Source organism: Anomaloglossus baeobatrachus, chromosome 12 (genome assembly GCF_048569485.1).
Source record: "Anomaloglossus baeobatrachus isolate aAnoBae1 chromosome 12, aAnoBae1.hap1, whole genome shotgun sequence".
Classification (NCBI taxonomy): Eukaryota; Metazoa; Chordata; class Amphibia; order Anura; family Aromobatidae; genus Anomaloglossus; species Anomaloglossus baeobatrachus.
Window position 1 is genome coordinate 39486976 of NC_134364.1, and position 21630 is coordinate 39508605.

The following is a 21630-nucleotide window of genomic DNA, read 5'->3' on the forward strand; positions in this document are numbered from 1 at the left end:
AGGTCTGCTGATATTTTACCTCATACACACAGGTCTGCAGACATTTTACCTCATACACACAGGTCTGCAGACATTTTACCTCATACACACAGGTCTGCCGACATCCTGGTAGAAGCATCTTTTGTGCACTCTTCACTGAAGTGTCTTTAGACATCACTCGCACCTGCTGCCACTTTCCTTCTCTTTAGCGCGTTCCCGCCGTCATGAATGGGATCTAGACCACGCTCCCGCTCATTACACACTTCTCCAGCAGAGGGCGCTCTAGCTACTGCAGCATCTTCCCAGAGAGAAGAGGAGGAGAAGGAGGAGGAGGGAATCTGCCTGTCCTGTTTATTCCCATCCATCCTCAGCAGCTCTTGTGCACACATAGGGATGGACCTGTCTCCGGGGGACCCTCAGGCTGCCTTCCCACCACCCTCCTTGGACTGAACAGGTATTGGGGCTGCTCCCCAAGTATCAGTGGGACCATGCACCGAGCTTCCATCAGCCTGTCATAGAGAGATATTGAGAGAGAGAAAAAACGAGATAAAGCAGAAGGGAAGCAGCTGGAGAAGGAGGAGGAGAAGCGGATTCTCTGGTTGCTAAGGTAATCCCAGCTGGGTTACAATGTATCACACCCCAGGATCACAGCTCCATCATAGTGTATGTGTTTCCTGGCTCAGGCACATTGTATTTCCACATTCTACATTTTTATATCCTATCTACAACATAAAGCTATAGACACTAGCAGATGGCATGTTGCATGGCAGCCCAGAGGTGCCAGGAGGGGGTGCTGCTTGTGCTGGAATGTGCAGTGTTGGGGTATGGCTCTGCTGCTTTGTCTTGTGGGGTGGTGGTGGGGAGTGATTACTGTCTGCCATTGATGCATGTTGTAAATCAGCCTGCAATCCTAGGTTGTGTCCATCCAGTATCACCCTGCAATTTCACAAGGCTCCTTCATGCTCCTTCAATTTGTGTTTGATGCCTGATTGCATTATATCAGGATTCTCATGGCTTATTGCATTCAGTCTAGAGATCATAGCTGAGGTTGGATTTTTTTTTCTTTATTTTTTTATTTTTTTTTTGTTGGGGGGGTTAATGTGTGTAATAATCTGTGTATTCAGCTTAAAACAATAACAGATAAAATACTGAAAATAATTAATGAAATCTGCCCTGTCACATTCCTATCACAACCTACTGAATTTACTGCAATAAATATTGACAAATAAGGTGCCTTTTATATATATATTTATTTTATATATATATATATATATAAAATATATAATATATATATATATGGTTTACGGTTTATACTGCTGCTAGGTGTAAGTATATTCTTTATTTACCTGTCCTAACAACACAATGAACGCTCTTCATATACTTCATTTTTGGAGAAAACATTCCCACAATTAATTGTTAATGATTTGAGATCGTTTTGTGAACTACTAGGTTGTAACCCACTCCGTCCGTTTCTGGTCAGTTTTTCTGAGTTTGGTTGTGCGATCTGCTGGGGGAAGATTTTTACGTAGGTTGAAGAAAGGAAAAAAAAAAGACCTAGGTCCATCAAGTTCAACCCTCCTCCACCTATTATACATTTTTGCCCACAATTGTTGGTCCTGTTTATTTTTATGCCATTCACACTTTTTTTTTTTTATATCCCTGTTTGCTATATTTTTTTTTTTACTGGACTATAATTTCAATCCATACACTAGGTGTAAAATGAACCAGGTTTGTACAAGACCCATTATCAGGATGGTGATAGATTCTCATTCTGTGGTTGACCTGTTTTATTTTTGTAAATTTGTGTTGTGTCCTTGAAAATGGGAGATTATTATAGCTGTTCAGTTGTATAGTTAATATATTTATCTGTCTGTGTGGATTAGGATTAATGTGTGTTTTGTTTTAGATGAGCACAATGCATCACTAAAAGATAATGTAGTTTTAATATTTAGTATTTAATATTCATTTTTTTCAACTTGTTTTAATTGAAATATTTTCAAATGTTTTATCTCTTGTGATATTACTTAGTACATAACTGGATTTTTCATGTCTATTTTTTTTGTTTTTCATTTTTTTTCTGTGATATTTCCAAATAAAATGTTTTAAATGTGTAACAAAAATCACAAATTATATAGTTGCATAAAAATGTTTGCAATTTCATGGCAGCTTCATCAACTTTTTGAAAAGTAGGCAAAAGTGTCGTAAATTCCAAAAGTGTACTCCAGTCTTAGAATACAATTCATTCTGAAAATCAGTAGGAGGCATGCATGTGGGGGTCATCTTACTCCAGCAAACTTGAATTAAGACTGTCTAACTAAACACCAATCTTAACTAGAGAGGCGTAAACCCGATGATTCGATGTTCGTACCAAACACAGACTTTACAAAAAAAAAAAACAGAGTTCTGGTGCTTTACTATGAACACGACTTACACGAGCATCACTGTTGCCGGGTATGCTCGGTGCGCAGCCCAGTGCGAGTCACTTGTAGTGTTTTATCAGCTTGCATTTGGGGTAACAGCAGTGTGGTCAGAAGTAGTGTGCACAAAAAAAAAAAGGGAAGACGCTGCCTCCGCAAGTGTTCTGCTTATAGCGTGCTGCAGGTGGGCGGAGACCCAAACTGCAACTTTAGTGACTTCCATTGGGGTTCAGGTCAGGTCCAGGTCTCGACCCAAACTTTATCTAAAGTCTAGATGAACCCGCTGAACCGAACTTCTTCGATGGGTCCACTCATCTCTAGTCTTGGCAAATCACGGCCGATGTACATTAGGGCTTGTGATCAAAACGTTATTGTCCAAAATGAATGATCAGTCGCCAAACTGCAGAACAAAAGTTACACAGGTTGAAAAAAACACATAGGTATATCAAGGTTAACTTTTATCAATCAATTATACATTATCTATTGCTAGATTATTTATAGCACATAATACCATTGATTAGTAAAAGATTCATCCTTTTTTTTAATTATTTAGTTTCTGCCATTACAAATTTTTGCGGTTGAGCATGACCTCTCCTCTCTTACTGTAAAGAACCCTTTTCTATTTAGATGTTGAAATCGCCTTTTCTCTTACAACAATTTATACATGTAACTAAGATAACCTCTGGGTCGTCTTGTTTTTTTTGCTTTTTTTTAGTTAAACAAGCCCCTGTTTTGTTTGTACTCTTTCATTATAACCGATTTCTCATTCCGTGTAATAATCTAGTTGGCGCACCTTTGAACTGACTCTAAGGGCGGCTTTGCACACTACGACATCGCAGGTTCGATGTCGGTGGGGTCAAATCGAAAGTGACGCACATCCGGCGTCACTTGTGATGTCGTAGTGTGTAAATCCTAGATGATGCGATGAACGAGCGCAAAAGCGTCGTTATCATATCATCGGTGCTGGCTCCGACATTTCCATAATGCCGGTGCCGCGACAGGTACGATGTAGTTCCTCGTTCCTGCGGCAGCACACATCGCTGTGTGTGAAGCCGCAGGAACGAGGAACATCTCCTTACCTGCCGCCAGCGGCTATACGGAAGGAAGGAGGTGGGCGGGATGTTTGCATCCTGCTCATCTCCACCCCTCCGCCGCCATTGGCCGCCTGCCGTGTGACGTCGCTGTGACGCCGCACGACCCGCCCCCTTAGGAAGGAGGCGGGTCACCGGCCAGAGTGACGGTCGCAGGGCAGGTGAGTGCATGTGAAGCTGGCGTAGCGATAATTATCGCTATGCCAGCTATCACAAGATATCGTACCTGCGACAGTGGCAGGGACTGTCGCGTGCGACATCGCAGCATCGGCTTGCGATGTCGCAACGTGCAAAGCCCGCCTAACTTTCTAATATCCTTTTTAAAATGGACTCAAAAACAATCTCTCCTATTCAAGATGTGACCTTACAAGGGATTTAAAGAGCAGTATAATACATTGGGGTTATAGGTTCTTTTTCTTATCTTTTTTTTTATACTCCCTAAAATTGGATTTGCTTTTGCAGCTGCTTCTTGGTATTGAGTACAGCTGCTTAGCTTTCTTGTAACCAGAATACCCAAGTTCTTCTTCTCAGTAATCCCTAGTATATTTAATGTATATGCAGCAATGCAAATACTGTGGTCTAAGTGCAATATTTTACTTTTATCACCATTGAACTGCATCTGCCATGCGGTTGCATATGCAAACATTTTATGTACTTTGTTATGTAATATACAGTCAAGGTCCTTTTTTTTCTTATCCTACAAAGTTTGTAATTTGCAAAAACTGGCTCTTTATTCTCAATGCCATCAACAATGTTATTAATAAAGAGATTAAAAAGAATTGGGCCTATCATTGATCCTTGTGGTCCCCACTGCTCCGATACTGATCTTTCTGGTTCCCACTGCTCCCAGTACTGTTTGTAATTGTCCCTACTGCTCCTGGTACTGATCCTTGTGATTCCCACTGCTTCCTGTACTGATCCTCGTGGTCCTCACTGCTCTCGGTACTGATCTTTGTGGTCCCCACTGCTCTTGGTACTGATCCTTGTGGTCCTCACTGCTCCCACTACTGCTACTTGTGGCTCCCACTACTCCCGACACTGATCTTTGTGGTCCCCACTGCCCTAAGTACTAATCCTTGTAATCCTGACTGATTCTGATACTGATCATTATGGTCCCCACTGCTCACAGTACTGATCCTTGGGGTCACCACTGCTCCTTGTGATAACCACTGCTCCCGGTACTTATCCTTGTGGTCACCACTACTCCCGGAACTGATCCTTGTGGTCCCCATTGCTCCTGGTACAGATCCCAGTGGACCTCACTACTGACTTTAGGCAATTTAAAGACTGTATCATTTACAACGACTTTGTTTCCTGCCTCTTAACCAATTTATTTTTTTGCTTATATGCATATAGTGTCCCCTAGTCTCTTTTCTGAAGTTTCAGTTCAAGGCTGTTGTGTGGTACAATATCAAATGTCTCTGTAAAGTCAAGCTATACCATATCAACCGTTTGATCAACATCCAGATTTCCATTTATCTCCTCACAGAAACTCAGCATTTTGGTTAGACACGACTTGCCTTTTATGAATCCATGAGGGTGGTCAGATATTATATTGTTCTTTGTGATATATTTTTGCAGGTTATCTTTTAGAATTCCTTAAAAAATTAGTCACAAGGGTATTATTTCCCTCTTAGTCCATCCTCTTAGCATGCCCTTAGAGGTGTGCTAACATGCTATTCAATGCCCATTGCCCAGCATCAACAGGGGTGACACGCGTACCTGAGTCTGTTGTCACCACCTCAGACGCCGACCTGGCACTTCCGGTCATGCGCACTAGACCTCTCTGAAGCTGGGACATGTACACCCAGCTTCATAGTGCGCATAATCGGAATTGTAGGGTTAAGTGCACTGAGCATAAACCCAGCGTGTCAGGTGGTGACAACGGAGTCACACTTTTGCGACTAGTCCCTGTGCTAATTAGCATATCATAAAATACATATTTATCTAAGATATATTACAGTTTATCTTGTACTGACTTATGAAAAAAGAAAATTAATTACCCAAACTTCTGTGCTGTAAAATTGTCGTAGTAAGGGCTACAGGGCTGCAAAAGAAAGCAAAATGGGGGCAATTGCTCTGCAAACAAATGTGGATAGGGAAAAAAAAAATAATAAAACAAAATCATGTGAGCTCCCTCCTATTTTTGATAAACAACACAGGTAATGCAGATAACTACAGGCTACAGCCCTCAGATGTCACCTTTTTACCTTGGCTGGTTATCAAAAATAGAGGGGATCCCATGACGTTTTTTAAAATTATTTAAATAAATATTATTATTATTATTATTATTATTATTATTATTATTAATAATAATAATAATAATAATAATAATAATAATAATAAATGTTGTGGGCTCCTCCCTGGTTTTGATAACCAGCCAATGTAAGGTAGACAGCTGGGGTCAGGTATTATCACTCTGGGAAAGCTCATGGTTATTTGGCCCTTCCAAGCCTAAAAAGAGCAGCCCACAGCCACCCCAGAAGTGGCGGATCCATTAGATGCATTAATTCTGGCGCTTTGCCCGGCTCTTCCAATTGCCCTGGTGCAGTGGCAATCGGAGTAATACTTTTTGGGTTGATGTCGGCTGTGAATTGAGAGCTGACATCAAACACAGAGGTTAGTAATGGAGAGCCATCTATCAGACATCCCCATTACTAACCCCTATTACTAACCCGGTAACTATAAAGTTAAAAAAAAAAACACACACACAGCGGAAAAAAAAGCTCCCCCACACTCCCTAGTTCACCAATTTATTAATTTCAAAGAGGTCCTGGAAGTTCCAACAAAATGCAATGGTGTAATGTCCAACGTCGCCTGTTGATTCCTATGGAGCTGCGTTCTGACGTTCTCAGAGCGAAGCTCCATAGGTCACTGCCAGTCAGTGTCAGCCTGGAAATTCTCACGAGCGGTGACGTCAGTAATTCAGTGATGTCACCGCTTATGAGAAATTTCATACGTGCTGTTGACCGACAGTAACCTATGCATCCTTGTTCAGAGAAAATGTTCAAAACGCAGCCATGTTGAAATTCTAGTGACCAGTTAGAGTTGTGAGCGATAACACCGAATGTACATACTTGTTCTCCATTCACACCTGAGACTTTGTAACACTAATGTGTCACATGACATGGGGAGGCAAAATGGCTAATTGGGTACAATTTGGCCATTTTCAGTTAGTGGTGTACTCACTTTTGTTGCTGGCGGTTTAGACATTAATGGCTGTGTGTTGAAGTATTTAGAGGGCACTAAATTTACCCTGTTATACAAGCTGTACACTGACTACTGTACATTGTATCAAAGTGTCATACCTTCAATGTTTTCCCATGAAAATATTTAAGAAAATGTTTAGAAAAATGCAAGGGGTGTACTCACTTTTGTGATATACTGTAAATTTGGTTAACAGTAGTTAGTATAATCCCAGAGTGGTCAAACCAAAGTCAATAAGACTGAAGTCCAACTCGCAACAAAATAGTAGGACACAGGGAGGGGAGGCAGGCTAGGACTTTGCAGGACTTGGCAAAAGGCCAAATTAAAATACAATCCCAATTCTCAAAAAGTTGTGACACTGTAAAATATACAGAAAACAAACAATAATGAGATAGAAGTTGTTTAAAGTCATATTTTATTTACAGCAGAACAAAAAATTAACTCATTTAGAATTTGGTGGCAAAGTTTGGACAGGGTCCAGTCTACCTTTGTGTAGCATCACCTTTTTTTAAACAGTCTGGGAAATGAGGAGACTAGTGTTGAGCGAGTAGTTAACTGTTCGTACTCGCTATGCTGTTAGCGAGTACTGTCTGCTACTCGCATATTCGTTACGAGTAGCGGGCACAATGTAAGTCAATGGGAAATACTCGGTAAGTAGCGAGTAACCCGAAAGCCATACTTTTTGTGCGAGTAGCGAACAGTATGGCTTTCGAGTTACTCGCTATTTAGCGAGTATTTCCCTTTGACTTACATTGTGCCCGCTACTTGTAACGAATATGCGAGTAACAGACAATACTCACTAACAGCATAGCGAGTATGAATAGTTAACAACTCGCTCAACACTATAGGAAAACAATAGGTAGAGGAAAGTTGTCCCATTCTTGTCTAATGTAGGATTGTTTTAGCTGCTCAATAGCACAGAGTCTTTGCTGGATTTTTCTTTTCATAATGCACCAATATTTCACTACTGGTGAAAGGCCTGGACTGAAGGTACCAGTTCACCACCTAAACTCTTCTTCTATAGTATTGGATTCAGTATGTGGTTTAGTATTTACTTTTTCAAAGATGCAAGGCCTTTCGTGAAATAGACGTTTGGATGTGTCCATATGTTGTTCTAAAATTTCGATATAATGCTCAGCATTCATAGTGCTTTTCAAGATGTGCAAGTTTTCGCTGCCGTAAGCACTAATGCAACCTCATATCATCAGAGATGCAGGAACAAGCTGATAATAAGCTGGATGGTCCCTATCCTCTTTAGTCCCCATTTTGATTTATCTGACGACAGAACAGTTTCCATTTTGCCGAAGTCCATTTTGGTCAAAAATTTATCGATTTGTGTTGATATATTGCTTCTTTCTTGCATGATAGAGCTATCATTTGCATTTTTGGCTTGTGTGATGAATATTGATTTCTGCAAGTATTTTTGAGTCCATGTAGTGATTTGCACAACCAAATCATGTCTGTTTTTAATGTGGTCCTCCCTGAGGGCCCGAATACTGACGATCAGCCTTGTGCTCCTGAATTTCTCCATATTATCTGAATCCTTTGAACATATGTAGTGTAGATGTTAGGATATTCAAAGTCTTTGAAATTTTACGTTGAGGAACATTTTTCTTAATTTATTCCCCAATTTTTATACACTGAGTTTCAAAATTGGTGACCTCTGACTATCTTTGCTTCTGAGAGTCTTTGCCTCTCTAACATTTTTCTTTTTATCCCCCGTCCTGTAACTTAGTTGACAACTGACCTTCCAGCTGTTTTTCATTAGTGCCACTTACTGTCCAGTCTTTTCTTATGCCTGGTCCAAACTTTTGTGAGATGTATTGCTGCCATCAATTTCTAAATTTTGTTAATTGAGTTTATTTTTTTCAAATAAAATGGGAAAATGTTTAACGTTTATCTACTTTTCTGTGTCCTATGTTCTGTTGTGGATAAAATACAGCTAGAAGAAATTTCCAAATCAATTGTATTTTTGTTTTCTGTACATTTTACAGAGCGTCATAACTTTTTCAGAATCTGCTTGTATGTTTCACTGCAATAATTCTTGCCTCGGGCACACCTTACTCCAGCATAGATATTTATCTGAAGTACAAGGAAGGTTGGATTATTAAAAATTGCTGTTCTCCCTTATATATGACTAATAAATGTAAAAATAGGTTTTGTTTGTTTAAAAAAACAATGAAAGAAAGAAGATAGTGGGACATTCTGTAAAGTCTATCGCGTGGCAGTAGCAGAGCATTTAAGTGAGGGTATCTAAGGATGTGCAAATTATCCGTTCTCAGTATGTTCTTGTTAATATTCTTTGAAATATTTAATGAGTATTTTGTTATACTTTAATATGGTATTTTGTTGTTGTTCTACTGTATTTATTTGTTAGGGGTGCTTTGCCTTTTAGCCCTAACATCAATTTATTGTAGGCTACAATAATTGGGGCCTCTGTTATAGAGCCACCAGTGCTCTCTAGGTGTGTACATGCATCTACTGTATATAAAGGATGATAGTTTGTCACACAGTTATCCCATACCTCCCAACATTTACAGATGAGAAAGAGGGACAAAGTATGCGGCGCGCGTAGCGCGCCTCCGCAATTTTAGGCCACGCCCCTAACCACACCCATTTTGCAATCTGTCACGCCCACATCCAATCCTTTTCAGCACTGCTGATCACATTGTTTAAGGCTGCGTGCACATGATCAGTATTTGCAGCATTTTGGATGTAGCGTGTTTTTGCTGTGTCTAAAACGCCGCATTGTACAGTACAAGCACAGTGGAGGGATTTCTAGAAACCCCGTGCCCACTGTGCTTGTTTTTTCTGCAGCAAACACTGACCTGCGGAGCGTCTTTCCAGACTGCAGCATATCAATTGTTTGCTGCAGTTACATGCGTCCTCCGTAGGGAGAACACAGCAGGAGACCGCAGCGCACTGAACCCTGATCGTGGGCACAGGCAGCTGCGTTCTCCTGCGGAGGAGACGTGCAGCCCCGCAGGTCAGGACCCGCTGCCTCCAGGACACAGCGAGTCCTGATCGTGGGCACAGGCAGCTGTGGTCTCCTGCAGAGGAGACGTGCAGCCCCGCAGGTCAGGACCCGCTGCCTCCAGGACACAGCGAGTCCTGATCGTGGGCACAGGCAGCTGCGTTCTCCTGCGGAGGAGATGTGCAGCCCCGCAGGTCAGGATGCGCTGCCTCTAGGACACAGCGAGTCCTGATCGTGGGCACAGGCAGCTGTGGTTTCCTGCAGAGGAGACGTGCAGCCCCGCAGGTCAGGACCCGCTGCCTCCAGGACACAGCGAGTCCTGATCGTGGGCACAGGCAGCTGCGTTCTCCTGCGGAGCAGACGTGCAGCCCTGCAGGTCAGGACGCGCTGCCTCCAGGACACAGTGAGTCCTGATCGTGGGCACAGGCAGCTGTGGTCTCCTGCAGAGGAGACGTGCAGCCCCGCAGGTCAGGACCCGCTGCCTCCAGGACACAGCGAGTCCTGATCGTGGGCACAGGCAGCTGCGTTCTCCTGCGGAGGAGACGTGCAGCCCCGCAGGTCAGGACGCGCTGCCTCCAGGACACAGCGAGTCCTGATCGTGGGCACAGGCATACGCACATATACGGTACATATTTGAAGACAAATTCCCTAAAATACATATAAACAGACAAATCTATACACAGTCATCTGCACTGACATACACAGATATATACATCATACATATACACACATTGGAGGTAATAACATGGGGAAGCCGGCAGCAGCCGCACTCACCTACCCCGCTTGTCTCTGTCCAGCTCCTCCTCGGCATGTGATCACTTGGCAACACTTTAACAGACCTAGCCACGCACAGTGCACAGTGACACCGCTGTGTATGTATCACAAGGGAGGATGGGGGTTTTATATACTATAATATATATATATATATATATATATATATATATATATATATATATATATATATACACACACACACTGTATATATACAGTATATACAGCACAGGAGGGGCTGGGGCTACAGTATTTACAGCACAGGAGGGGCTGGGGGCTACAGTATATACAGCACAGGAGGGGCTGGGGCTACAGTATATACAGCACAGGAGGGGCTGGGGGCTACAGTATGTACAGCACAGGAGGGGCTGGGGGCTACAGTATATACAGCACAGGAGGGTCTTGGGGCATAGACAGTACTTGAGGGGCATACATATTAGGCCTGTTTCAGATGTCAGTGATTCTGGTACGTATGTGCTACTTTTTATACGTACCAGAATCACTGACCTATGCAGACACATTATAATCAATGGGTCTGCACACATCAATGATTTTTCACTGACCGTGTCTCCGTGCGGCGTACATGCGTATCCGTGATTGCCGCACAGAAACATGTCTGTTTTTTTCTGGCATCACTGATGTCCCACAGACCACACTATGGTGTGATCCGTGAAACACGTACCAGAAAAACACGGACATTTAAAATAAAAATCTTTTTCAACTCACCTTCTCCAGCGATGCTGAATTCAGCAGCTGCTCTCTGCTTCTTCCTGACCGGCACATTATGGCATGCATATTCATTTATGCAGCCAGAGCCGACCCGGAAGTAGCTGCAGAGGTGAGAGAGCGGTGGCTGGATGCTGAATCGCAGGACTCTTCAGCACCACGGAGAGCAGGAGCGGGGGCAGGTGAGTATATGTCCATGTGCAATCGCGGAGTATGGATCACGTATCATGGATTGCACATGGACAACCACTGTGTCCCGTGAATCACGGAGTATGAAGGGACATATGCGTGTTTAACACGTCAGTGAAGAACGTCTGTGTTGTTCACTGAGGGGCATACACATTACTAAGGGGTATACACATTACTGGGGTAAATACACTTTACTGTGGGGCATACAAATTACTGGTAGCATAGATATTACTAAGGGGCATATAGCTCTGGTGTTGGGGCTTATACAGCTCTGGGGGCACTTACAGCTCCGATGGGGGGGCTGGGGGCATACAAATCTGGTGTGGAGCCTGGGGGACATACAAATCTGGTGAGGGGGGTGGCTGGAGGCATATAGCTCTAGTGAGGAGAGGGCTGCTGGGGCATACATATCTGGTGAGGGGGGGGCTGGGATACATATCTGGTGGGAGGGGGCTGGAGGAATACAGAGCTGGAGGGTGCTGGGGGGCATATAGATCTGGTAGGGTGGCTGGGGGGTATACAAATCTGGTGTGGGGGCTGGGGGCATACAAATCTGGTGAGGGGGGTGGCTGGAGGCATATAGCTCTGGTGAGGAGAGGGCTGCTGGGGCATACATATCTGGTGGGAGGGGGCTGGAGGCATACAGAACTGGGGTGTGCTGGGGGCATATAGATCTGGTGGGGGGGCATACAAATTTGGTGAGGGGGCCATACAGATGTGGTGAGGGGGTGACTGGAGGCATATAGCTTTGGGTAGGTGGGGGGGGTCACATACAGCGTTCCTTGGAAGCTCCTCTTCCTGCAGTCTCTTTATCTGTGGACAGAGCTCAGCATGTTGCTCGGTAGCTCCGCCCACAGATGCACTTCCGTACACAAACAGCCCAGCAGTGAGCAGTGAGTGCAAGCTGAGCTGCAGATTTAAAGTGCCGGCAGCACAGAGCCCGAGCAGTGAAGCAGCGCTCGGCTCTGCTCTGCTCATGGGCATTAGGAGGGGGAGAAAGTCAGGCGGGGAGAGAGCGGGTGGGCGGAGCCACGGGCGGGACAAAAGGCCTCACGATCGTGACACCGGGACACCTGCTGAAATCCGGTACAGTCCCGCTGTATCCGGGACGGTTGGGAGGTATGGTTATCCATCGGGTGGACGCCTGCTAGTATTATGAGGCGCCCTATGCTAGTGGGAGCTTCCATCAAAGAGGAACATGCTGCAACTGTTGTTCCAGATTGTACAGATGGGACTACAAAATTTTGAGGCCTCGGAAGGAGGGGTGATGAGTGGAGTCTCTCTGTAGGAGTCTGCAGCAATTAAAGAGCAGAGTTTGTGCAAGCCCAGGCAGGTGAACAGAATTTGCCTACATCTCAGAGAATGAGGGCTCCAGAGATACCCTAAAGCGGGCTTTACACGCTGCGATCTCGATAGCGAGATCGCAAGCGATCGTACCCGCCCCCGTCAGTTGTGCGACATGGGCAAATCGCTGCCCGTGGCGCACAACATCGCTAACCCCTGTCACATGCACTTACCTTCCCTGCGACGTCGCTCTGGCCAGCGATCCGCCTCCTTTCTAAGGGGGCGGGTCGTGCGTCGTCACAGCGACGTCACACAGCAGCCGTCTAATAGAAGAGGAGGGGCGGAGATGAGCGGGACGTAACCTCCCGCCCACCTCTTTACTTCCACATTGCCGGTGGAGGCAGGTAAGGAGATGTTTGTCGTTCCTGCGGTGTCACACACAGCGATGTGTGCTGCCGCAGGAACGACAAACAACATCGTACCTGTCGCAGCAGCGATATTAAGGAAATGAGCGACGTGTCAACGAGCAACGATTTTTCACGTTTTTGTGCTCATTGATCGTCGCTCATTTGTGTTACACGCCGCGATGTCGGTAACGGCGCCGGATGTGCGTCACTACTGACGTGACCCCGACGATATATCGTTACCGATATCGCAGCGTGTAAAGCACCCTTTAGAATAGAAGGCAATTACAAAATGATGACTACATTGGTCCACCAATTTAGTTGTGGAAATAATTTCAGACCCACGCATGTGAGCTTATAATGTAAATCAGAGTTCAAAGCTTCACACAAAAAAGTATCATAACAAAGTTTAAAGGGAAAGTCATCACCATGGAGCTCATTGCTATAGCACTACTCCAACTAAATAGCATCATCTTGGTGATCTTGGCATATTATCCATATTTGAAATGATTTGTCTGAGCATGTTCATACAATGTTTCTTATGTTTTTGTAGTTCTTCCATAGTTCTGTTCAGCAAAGTTAGTCAGTTTTAGCCCTCAGTTCCACTTGCGTTTTGCACAGACGAGTGCAATCCGATAAAACATTGGATTGCCCTTGCACCAGGGGAAGTGACCATCTGTGATTGATTTCTCATGCCATGTTGGCATCAGAAAAGAATCACAGCATGCTGCATTTGGCAGCGAGTCGGCTCACACGCACCCATACAAGTCTATGGGTACATGTGAAACATCGCACTGCACTCGCATGTCATCCAACCTCAGTGTGATGTACGCAGAGACAGGCTGCGGAGGAGAGGGAAAAAGTGCTCACTTCCTCTTTTCCGCAGCTGTGATCTCATCGCAAGATTGGCTCACAGTCGCATGACCCTCGGCTCACACTCGCAGTAGAGGGTCATTAGAATATCACTTCCAATGCTCTCCCATTGGAAACTATGCACAAGTGGAGTATTTAAACTTTTTTAATTTAATTATTTAGTCTTTGCAAATTTCTTAATCTTTGTACCTTAATTCTACCTTAATTCTTTCACAACATATGATGTATATATATGTTATTGTGTCCCCGCCTTTGATGCGGTTTCAGAATTACTTTTTTGGGGGTGCCGCAACATTGCAATAAAATACAATAAGAGGCTATGACAACATTATATATTCCAAACATGGTATTAGTAAAAATTTCAGCTCGGGGGGGGGGGGGGAAATACCATCAGTTTTACCATATAGTGAACATGGAAAATAAAAACAAAACCAAAACAATTGTGTAATTGCATTTTTTTCTTTACAATTTCACAGCAATTTAAATTTTTCCCCATTTTCCAGTACACTATATGGTAAAATGAATGGTGTCATTCAAAATTACAGCTCATCCTGCAAAAAAAAACAACCCATGCTATGTTGACAGAAAAATAAATCAAGTAACGGGTCCTGGAAGAAGGGAAGGAAAAACTAAAAGCTAAAAAAAAAAAACCCTGGAAAATGGCCATGCCATGAAGGGGTTAATTTGCTTCCTTTTCTGCATACTGAAAGAGGCTTTTTTAACTGCCTTGTTAATGCACTTAAAGGGGTTATCTGGCTTATTTTACTTATTTTTTGTTATTTCACTATTGGGCTACATTGGGGCAGGTAAGTAGATAGCAACTACCTACCTGCTCTGCTGTCAGCCCTTCTTCCCCGGCTCAGAGTGGTCAGATGACCACTCCTGCCATGATTTTGCCGCTTCCTGTGATGATACGTCAACAGGGGCTGGACCTTGTTGACGGGCATCACAGCCGACGTCATGTTGCTGCCCTGCAGCCGACCAGGTACGCTGCGATGAGCCCCCGCCCCTCTCATCCTTCCCCGCCCCTCTCATCCTTCCCCGCCCCCTCCACACATTCTGTACTCTCCACCGCTCCCTGTGCGCTGCTATCTGTGCCCTGTATGTGCCCGGGTCCTAGACACACAGGGTTGCCCTCTCTGTCTAGGACACCGTCAACGCTGTTTGCCACAGCTCATTGTGATGTATGGGCCTGGGTACCTGTCTTCCCCTCCGCCGTCTCTCTCCTTACACTGTGATGAAGCAGCCTCCAGCGCTCCTGTCTTTTGAATACAGCCAGGAGCAGAGAGCAGGGATGTCACCTGACACCAGCGAACAACAGCACTGAGCTCTGCATCACCTAGCTGTAAGCAGGCTGCACTCATCACAGCACGGAGGAGAAGATAAAGCATGGGTGAGAGAGGGGGGCCAGAGAACAGAGTTCAGGGGAGAAAGGAGAGTGCATGGGTGAGATACAGAGTGGGGGGGAGGAGGGTGGCAGAGAAGTTTGCAGAGGGAGAGAAGACCATGCACGGGTAAGAGATAGAGTGGGGGGGGGAAGCAGAGAAGAGAGTGCAGGGGGAGAGAAGACAGTGCATGAGTGAGAGACAGAGCAGAGGAGGGGGGCAGCAGAGAAGAGACTGCAGGGGGAGAGAAGAGAGTGCACGGGTGAGAGACAAAGCAGGGGAGGGGGGCGGCGGCAGAGAAGAGAGTGCAGGGGGAGAGAAGACAGTGCATGGGTGAGAGACAGAGCGGGGGGGTGCGGCAGAGAATAGAGTGCAGGGGGAGAAAAGACAGTGCATGGGTGAGAGACAGAGTGGGGGCGGCAGAGAAGAGAGTGCAGGGGGAGAGAACAGAGCACATGGGTGAGAGACAGAGCGGTGGGCTGGCAGAGACGAGAGTGCAGGGGGAGAGACAGAGTGGGGGGAGGGGTGCTGGGGGAGCAAAGGAGACAGAGTCCATGAAGGGGGATTATATATTATATAACTCTAGGTGTGTGTGAGTTGGTGTATGTGTGTGAGTATAGTGTGTATAGTCTTCATTACATAGTATTCATTTATCTATCAGGTGCTGGGGCAGAATACTGACAGCCAATGAGTGTGCAGAGAGCGGGGCTGGATAGTGAGGCCGGACGGTGCCAGCTCTGACTGTGAGGTTTGGCACAGGAAGATGTCAAGTTTGGTTGAGCTGCATGTAAACAAAGAGCTGCAAAGAATAAAGGGATAATTCAAGAGGAACAAAAGTTAGAAAACGAAAAAAAATAATGTAGAGGTGTTTTATATGACAATACAGCACAGATTAGTTTAAAAAGTTTTTTGTCGTTTATGTCAGACAACTCCTTTAAGGTATTGTGTGGACTACTCTACCCCCCTCCCCTAAGTTCTGACATTACAAACTTCTCTTCCTGAATGATCATGTAGGAGAGGAGCAGAGAAGGAGTCAGGATATTTGCTAGATCTGTAGTTCAAAACAGCTACTCTTGGTGCATAAACAAGGCAGTTGAAACAGTATGGAGTTTGAGAGTAAAGAGAACAAGATATGGAGTACATTACAAAGAATCCTAGCTTTGCAAAGAGTGATTAATGATTAAATACAAAAGTTTAGTTGATCTTTAAGCTATAAACTTGAGATAAGTCAGATGGGATGTTGATACCCAAGTATTTGATAAAAGAGCTGTACTATTGAAAAAGAAAATTGCTGTGTTGAATAGTACTTGACATGCAGACAGAAAAAAACACTTTAAACCTTTGCTTGGTGAGGTATTCTTTAAAGTTGCTCAAATGTCACAATCTGATGAATTCTTTCAAACACCACTCCAGCTTCTTTTTTTTTCACTGCTGGAGTGGTGCTTTAAATCTAAGTTCCCTGCTCCCTGTATTATACTCATCTTCCAGTGGCTTCGTCTTCTACCACTGTCGCTCCTGTTGGTGTCTTGTGATTTGTGACCTGCCGGCAGCTCAAGTGTTTCTTAGAGCTCGCAGGAGGCCACAACTCAATACTAGTCTATGGGAGCCTCGTTCTAGCCTCATTCTGGCTCATATAGACTTGCATTGAAAGCTTCTGACTTCAGACGTTACGGGCACAAAATGGCGCCATGCGACCGGCGCTCAAAAAGTATGAAAACGCTGGAGGGTAAAGTATAACCCTAGGGGCAGGGGACTTGCATTTAAAGTACCACTCCAGCGCTGAAAGAAAAAAAAAATCGCTGGAGTGGTGCTTTAGGGTTCCGTCACGTCTGCGTGTAAAAATATAGCTCCATTGTTGCTTCTGAAATGTCTTAGAGTGAGATGTGAGTGACATGTAAGTGTCATTCCGTATATCATAGTAAAAGCAGGAGGAAAGCGGGTTTATATACCGCGCCAAAACCACAGGAGTTCGGAGGGAGTTAGTAATCCCTTTTTTATTTTCTCAGGTCTACGCGTTTCAAGGACATATCCTTCCCCTTCATCAGGACAATATACAGAGAATATATTCTCTGTATATTGTCCTGATGAAGGGGATGGATATGTCCCTGAAATGCGTAGACCTGAGAAAATATAAAAGGGATTTACTAACACCCTCCGGACTCCTGTGGTTTTGGCGCGGTATCTAAACCCGCTTTCCTCCTGCTTTTATTATCATTATACCGCTGCGGGACCGCTGCCTTCCACGCTATTTCCATGCTCAATAAGGGGTTTGGACTGGCACAACCAGACCAGGTGAGTGTTTTTTTCTGACATTCAACCCCCACCTGTTTACCGGAAAAGACCCTATTTGTGCCTAATCTCTTCACAGCTTCTCATTCCGTATATCATGTCAGTGCTATGTGAGTGCATTTTTACCTTCCCCTAGTCTCCGAGAGACGTCCGTGTGACTTCTGTGTCATCTGTGTGACATGCGTTTTTATCATGGAATTTTACACACTGTCAAAATCTAGATAGATGAATGGATAGATAGATATGCCACACATTTATAATGTCCCACCGCCCTACATATGAATATTGTAAGCTTGCATCCTTTAGTGTCTTTCATATGACACTAAAAGGTGTTTAGTCTTGTTATTAATACGTAATTCAATATTTTCCCCCAAAAAACTACGTGGGGTCCCCCCTTTTTTTTTAGTTAGACCGCAGCTGGCAGCTTTACCTTGGCTGGTAATCCAAAACAGGGGGCACCTCACACTGTTATTTTAAATGATTTATTTAAAATTAAATAAATAATTTAAAACAAAAAAATAACCAAGATAAAGCAGACAGCTGTGGTCTGCTATTCTGAGGCTAAGGAGGCCCATGGTTATTGGGCCCTCCTCAGCCTAAAAATAGCAGGTTGCAGCTAGTGGCGCATCCATTAGATGCACAAATCCTGGTGCTTCACCTTGACTCTTCCCGTTGCCGTGGTGCGGTGGCAAATGGGTTAATAAATGGGATTGATGTCAACTGTGAATTGCCAGCTGGCATCAAGCCCTCTTATTAGTAATGGGTGGGCATCTCTCAGATGACCTCAATTACTAATCCAGTAGCTGAAAAAAGGAAAATAAATTTTATTTAGACAAACACCTCCCAACTGCAGCCCTTGTTCACTAATTTATTACAAACTTTAACAAAAAAAATGTCCGACGTAATCCATACCGATGTCCCACGACGTTCCCCAAAGACCTAAAAAGTGAAAGTTGTTAAATAAATAAAGACAAGAGACACTCTCTTTCACCAGTTTATTTCCCTGGCAAATCCCTTAACCGGGTTTGGTGTAATCCATCATGGGGGTCCCATGACAATCCCATACTCGAGGTCAGCGTTCCCCATTGGCTGGAAGAGATGTGACTGCAGCCTCACACACTGTTGGGAGAAGCACTGCAGAGACCTGAGATAACCTCATGACATCAGCCAGGTCAATGCAGGTACTCACACTGCAGTGTGTGAGCGGCTGCATGTGTGACGAGTGGTGGCGTCATAAGGTTAGCTGAGTTCATTGCCTATGGCAATGAAGTCAGCTGAACTCATGACATCAGCGCTCGTCACTGAGTTTCGTGCCCACAGGCCGTTCTCATGCGAAGTATTGCAAGAGTCCATGACATTATCACACATCATCTGCATGTTAATAACATTATGCGATATGACAGGTTCCCTTTTAGGCCTGTGCCACACATCCGTGCTGCCGGCACGTGTTTGTCATTTTTTACACGTACCGGCGGCACGGAGACACTTTAACCAATGCTACCCTATGGTAGCAGGCACACACACGTAAAACCACACGGAACGTGTGTCCGTGTGCGTTTGTACGTGTGTGCGATTTTCAAAGCGCTGACATGTCAGTGTTTTCTCCGGCAGCACGGGTGTTACACGGCCCGCACCCGTACCACACGGGTGTAGTGTGGATGCGGTCCCGTGTGACACGCGCCGGAGAAAACACACATGTCAGTGAAAAAAAAAAAAAACATTAACTCACCTTCTCCAGCCCTCCTGTCTCTGCCGCTGCTGCCTCTTGCTGCCGACCGCCGCTCATTATTCTCATTGAATATTCACTTCACAGCCTGGCAGCAGCAGCAGCGGGGAGACGGGAGAGCTGGAGCCGAAGATCAGCACCACGGACAGCAGCGCGGACATCAGGAAGGACCAGGTGAGTATAATAATTACTGATTCTACGTGTGCTATCGCGGATAGCACACGTAGAACACACGTGTCACGCACGTACCAGAGACACGTACTTACCTGCACACAACACGCAGGGAAAATACGTGTCTCTCGGCACGTGCGTGAAATTCACGTGAGTGTGGCAGAGGCCTTAAATAGAGTTCTAGTGCTGATGTTGCTTTCAGATCTATTGCTATGCTGTTGTTACATGGTACAGTGGAGAAAATAAGTATTTGACACACTGCCAATTTTGCAAGGTTTCCCACCTACAAAGAATGGAGAGGTCTGAAATTTATTATCGACTGAACACTTCAATTGTGAAAGACAGAATAAAAAAAATCCAGAAAATCGCATTGCACGATTTTTAAATAATTAATTTGCATTTTATGGCATGAAATAAGTATTTGATCACCTCCAACCAGAAAGAATTCTGTCTCTCGCACACCTGTTGTTTATTTTTCTTTAAGAAGCTCCTACTCTGAACTCATTACCTGTATTAATTGCACCTGTTTGAACCCTTTACCTGTATAAAAGACATCTGTCGACACAATCAATCACGCTCCAACCTCTCCACCATGTCCAAGACCAAAGATGTCTAAAGGCCGCTTTACACGCAGTGACATCGCTAAAGCGTGGGGGGGTCACAGAATTCGTGACGCACATCCGGCCTCTTTAGCGATGTCGTTGCGTGTGAAACCTTAGAGCGTTTTGACAAGGTCGCAAAATTGTGCAAAAACCGAAATCGCTGACATGCTCCCTTATTCCCAATTATCGTTGCTGCTACAGGTACGATATTGTTCGTCGTTCCTGCGGCAGCACACATCGCTATGTGTGACACCGCAGGAACGAGGAACCTCACCTTACCTGTGGCCTCCGGCAGTGAGGAAGGAAGGAGGTGTGTGGGTTATTACGTCCCTCTCATCTCCACCCCTCCGCTTCTATTGGGCGGCCGCTTAGAGACGTCGCTGTGACGCCGAACGAACCGCCCCCCCTTAGAAAGGAGGCGGATCGCCAGTCACAGCGACGTCGCTAGGCAGGTAAGTATGTGTCACGGGTCTGAGCGATGTTGTGCACCACGGGCAGCAATTTGCCTGTGACGCACAACCGATGGGGGCAGGTACACACGCTAGCGATGTCGCTAGCGGGATCGCAGCGTGTAAAGCGGCCTTAAGGACATCAAGGACATAATTCTAGACCTGCACAAGGCTGTGATGGGCTACAAGACAATAGCAAGCAGCTTGATGAGAAGGCAACAACTGTTGGTGCAAATATTAGAAAATGAAAGAAACAGAAGATGACTGTCAATCTTACTTGATCTGGGGCTCTATGCAAGTTCTCACCTCGTGGGGTAAGGCTGGGTCCACAAGAGAATTAATGCAAGTGCATCGCGTAACACTAGGCTCCCACTCTTGCGAGTGTAAGTTGAGTGTCATGCCACTGTAATGCGATCCTGTGATCGCAGCATAGCTGCGGAGAAGAGGGCGGGCACTGCAGAGGAGAGGGAAGGACTAATCTCCCTATCTCCTCCGTTGTCAGCTGATGTGTATATCACACTGCACTCCACTGTAATGCGAGTGCAATGCGATGTTTCTCTCGCACCCATAGACTTGCATGCGTACAAGAGAAAACTAATCGGATTCCAACCACAGCATGCTGTGATTGTTTTCTCAGTCCGATTAGGGCTGAGAAAAAAATCGCTCATGGGAGCCACTCCATAGAGTAACATTGGTCTGAGTGGAAAGCTATTTTTTTATCGCATTCCACTTGCTCCGTTTTACTCGCTGTGTGTCCTTAGCCTAAGGATGACTCTGAGAAAAGTCAGGAATTAGCCCAGAATTGCATGGGAGGACCTGAACAATGACCTGAAGAGAGCTGGGACCACAGTCTAAGAGATTACCATTAGTAACATACTATGCCGTCATGGATTGAAATCCTGCAGGGCACGCGAGTCCCTGCGCATGTCAGCACATGTTGAGACCTGTTTGAATTTGTCAATGACCATCTGAATGATCTAGAGGAGGCTTGGTAAAAGGTCATGTGGTCATATCAGATCAAAATGGAACTTTTTCATATTCACTCCACTCACCATGTTTGGGTGAAGAAGGATGAGTACAACCCTAAGAACAC

At 44.9% G+C, this 21630-nt stretch overlaps 1 protein-coding gene across 2 annotated transcripts in view; it reads left to right on the forward strand.

Moving 5' to 3' along the window:
- The first annotated feature begins 286 nt into the window (after positions 1–286).
- RGS6 (regulator of G protein signaling 6) overlaps positions 287–21630 on the forward strand; it is a 538337-nt gene continuing 516993 nt past the window's right edge. The window contains exon 1 of one of the 2 annotated variants that reach the window (XM_075331066.1): positions 287–586. The gene's annotated coding sequence lies outside the window, so the exon portion shown is untranslated. The remainder of the gene's footprint in view (positions 587–21630) is intronic. The other variant, XM_075331067.1, reaches the window with a different exon arrangement.